This window comes from Ambystoma mexicanum, chromosome 10, assembly GCF_040938575.1.
Source record: "Ambystoma mexicanum isolate Mex_15411 chromosome 10, UKY_AmexF1_1, whole genome shotgun sequence".
Lineage (NCBI taxonomy): Eukaryota > Metazoa > Chordata > Amphibia > Caudata > Ambystomatidae > Ambystoma > Ambystoma mexicanum.
Genome location: NC_090932.1, coordinates 1,679,324,365 through 1,679,327,765, shown reverse-complemented (window position 1 = coordinate 1,679,327,765; position 3,401 = coordinate 1,679,324,365). Strand labels below are relative to the sequence as shown.

General features: G+C 52.7%; 1 non-coding gene across 1 annotated transcript; it reads left to right on the top strand.

Moving 5' to 3' along the window:
• Positions 1–1,274: 1,274 nt before the first annotated feature.
• TRNAF-GAA (transfer RNA phenylalanine (anticodon GAA)) lies at positions 1,275–1,347 on the top strand. Its single transcript has one exon. It is a non-coding gene; the product is annotated as a tRNA-Phe (tRNA).
• Positions 1,348–3,401: the final 2,054 nt, after the last annotated feature.

Sequence of the window (3,401 nt, the reverse complement as noted above, 5' to 3'; positions counted from 1 at the left end):
AATATGAGATTTCCTTAAACTGACATTACTTTGAATGCTACTTACAAAAGGGTCGAGTTCAGAATATGGAAAATAATATCATTCTCTTTTTGTTCAACATCATTATCTTTTTAATGTATGATAGAGGGTACTTTTTCTCATATATAATATATATTGTCAGTTTGGTTTACTATCCATCCCAGCGTTGTTTCACTGATAAATTTCGGGCGCTCCCTTTGAAGCGCAGACTGGTACTGCTAAACTTGCCCTATGGCAGGCCACTGCGCCGTATCATCGTACCATTCTCAGTGCCAAACAGATTCACAATGTCTCACTTATTGAGACCTCCTGTATCTACGCCAAAGAGTTGTTTACAATTGTATGGAGTCTTTCCTCAGCTGCACCTGATCCTGTCCCACTTACGCAGGACCCATGAGATTCCTTGTCCCTCTTTTTTGTGGATTAAATTAGGTCCAAAATCAACTCCTCCTCTGTTCAGTTATTCAATCCGCATTCTCCTACAGAATCCTTGCCTGCCACTTCTTGGTCTACATTGTCTACTGTCTCTCCATTTGATGTCTCTGCGGCCATGTTCAAACTTGTCTGCCGCCCCTGGGCATCCAATTCCTGCTTTGTATTATTAAGGGCATTCTGCCTCACTTTGTCCATCTGTTGCCAAAGCTGTGAACACTGCCTTGCTTATCAGGGTTATCCCCTCTTCCCCAAGCATGCCACTGTTATCCTTCTGCTAAAAACAACTCCTTGGCCCCTTTGGTCCCAGCCGATCTCTCTCCTCCTTTTCTCTATGAAACTTCTGGAATACTTGGTCCGTTTTTTGCTCACCACACCTGCTCAATGCACCAGCAGGGCCCCTCCAACTACTCAGATGTGGGTTTGTCTTTCTCTATTTAGTGATGCTTCTTGAGATACTGTTTTTAAGATGTGATGTGCCTGTTTTGTTCATGATATATGTGTAGCCTATTTCTGTATTGTTTTCCCAGCTGTGACTGTCCTTCCAGTTCAGGGATCCTGAGCTCCCCACCCCTCCTCATCTTACCCTTGGGGATAGGTGTTTTCCTGCGTGCATAATGTGCATATGGCCAATGTCCCTAGTCTTGCTTCCTGTGTATACACACTGCCTATGTGTAGGTAGTTGCATGGTTTTGCATGGCTCCCCTATGCTGTAGCCCTGTCCTTGGCTACATGCTCCTTCATTTAGAGGTGTGTGCACACTTTCACCTGTTCCTTGTGCACTTACCACATCTTCCATCCAGATCCGCGGACTCCACTCCTCAGCCGAAATAGCTCAGTTGGGAGAGCGTTAGACTGAAGATCTAAAGGTCCCTGGTTCGATCCCGGGTTTCGGCAGAACGTTTTGAACTTTGAAGAGAACATATTTATTTACACTACCATTGACCTACCCACACCCCCTCGTAATTATAGAAAACGACACCACTGGCGCGAAAGAACTGAGGCACGAGAATAACAAACGTCGTCATGGGAGTCCCGACAGGGCGGAACACCAAGACACAGCACGGGTGGTACTCGCACACCAGGTACCAATGACCCGGTGCGCCCCCCGCCGCCTCCTGCAAAGTCACACACCACAGAGTACCCCTGCTCCGCTGCTCGGCAACCTGTCTGGTGTGCCCGAAAGGGGGCGGGCGATGGCTGGCAGCCTATCAGATAGGCCCGTGGTGGCTGACTCCCCGCCTCCTCGGTGGGTGGCAGCCTATCAGACAAGTCTATTATTGCTCATGCGCCGCCTCCTTGAGTGAGTGAGGGACGGTGGCTGGCAGCCTAGCCGCCTCCTTGAGTGAGGGACGGTGGCTGGCAGCCTATCAGAGAGGGCTGTTGTGACTCATGCACCGCCTCCTCCGGTGAAGGGACGGAGACTGACACCCAATCAGAGAGGGACGTGACTGCTCACGCCCCGCCTCCTCTTTGGGAGGCTCTATGGGCAGCCTATAATAGCGCACTGTGACTGCTCACGCCCCGCCTCCTCTGTGGAAGGCTTTATGGGCAGCCTATAATAGCGCACTGTGACTGCTCATGCCCCGCCTCCTCTTTGGGAGGCTTTATGGGCAGCCTATAATAGCGCAATGTGACTGCTCATGACCCGCCTCCTCTTTGGGAGGCTCTATGGGCAGCCTATGATAGCGCACTGTGACTGCTCACGCCCCGCCTCCTCTTTGGGAGGCTTTATGGGCAGCCTATGATAGCGCACCGTGGCTGCTCATGACCCGCCTCCTCTTCATATAGGGCTTTTCCGCTTCGAGCCCCAGCGGTCCTCGTTAGTATAGTGGTCAGTATCCCCGCCTGTCACGCGGGAGACATTCCCCGACGGGGAGAGTCGGGGAATTAAATTAATTGAATTCCCAAATTAAATGAATTGTAAAGTTATTTGTGTTTCTTTTCCACATTTCCTTTGCTCACAATGTACACACTCCCTGTACGATTGGATTGAGTTTATTTAGGGTTCTTACATGTGATTTCAGATTCGAACAACTTGGGATCTCGTTTGTCCAGGGCATTGGAGGGGGGGAGGGGTTGTAGTAAAGTCACTACATTCATTACCCCCCTCTCTCCGCCCCCCCCCCCCCACGGAGATTGTAGTCCGCGGACCATGCTCGCGTTTGGCCCTTGCTTTGGGGATTTTATGTGGGTGCATGTCGGCGAGATTCCTGCTGCTGTTGCCCAGGGGCATTATTATAACCTGGAGATTACAGCCCACAGGCCCTTGCTAGTGCTCTTTAGGGGTCAAACTATGGTCTCCTCCCTGAGCTGACAGGTGCAAGGGCTGAGGTCCTCCCTGAGCTGACAGGTGCAAGGGCTGAGGTCCTCCCTGAGCCGACAGGTGCAAGGGCTGAGGTCCTCCCTGAGCTGACAGGTGCAAGGGCTGAGGTCCTCCCTGAGCTGACAGGTGCAAGGGCTGAGGTCCTCCCTGAGCTGACAGGTGCAAGGGCTGAGGTCCTCCCTGAACTGACAGGTGCAAGGACTGAGGTCCTCCCTGAACCGACAGGTGCAAGGGCTGAGGTCCTCCCTGAACTGACAGGTGCAAGGGCTGAGGCTCTGCCTGAACTGACAGGTGCAAGGGCTGAGGTCCTCCCTGAGCTGACAGGTGCAAGGGCTGAGGTCCTCCCTGAGCTGACAGGTGCAAGGGCTGAGGTCCTCCCTGAACTGACAGGTGCAAGGGCTGAGGTCCTCCCTGAACTGACAGGTGCAAGGGCTGGGGCTCTGCCTGAACTGACAGGTGCAAGGGCTGAGGTCCTCCCTGATCTGACAGGTGTAAGGGCTGGGGCTCTGCCTGAACTGAAAGGTGCAAGGGCTGAACCTCTGCCTGAGCTGACAGGTGCAAGGGCTGGGGCTCTGCCTGAGCTGACAGGTGCAAGGGCTGAGGTCCTCCCTGAACTGACAGGTGC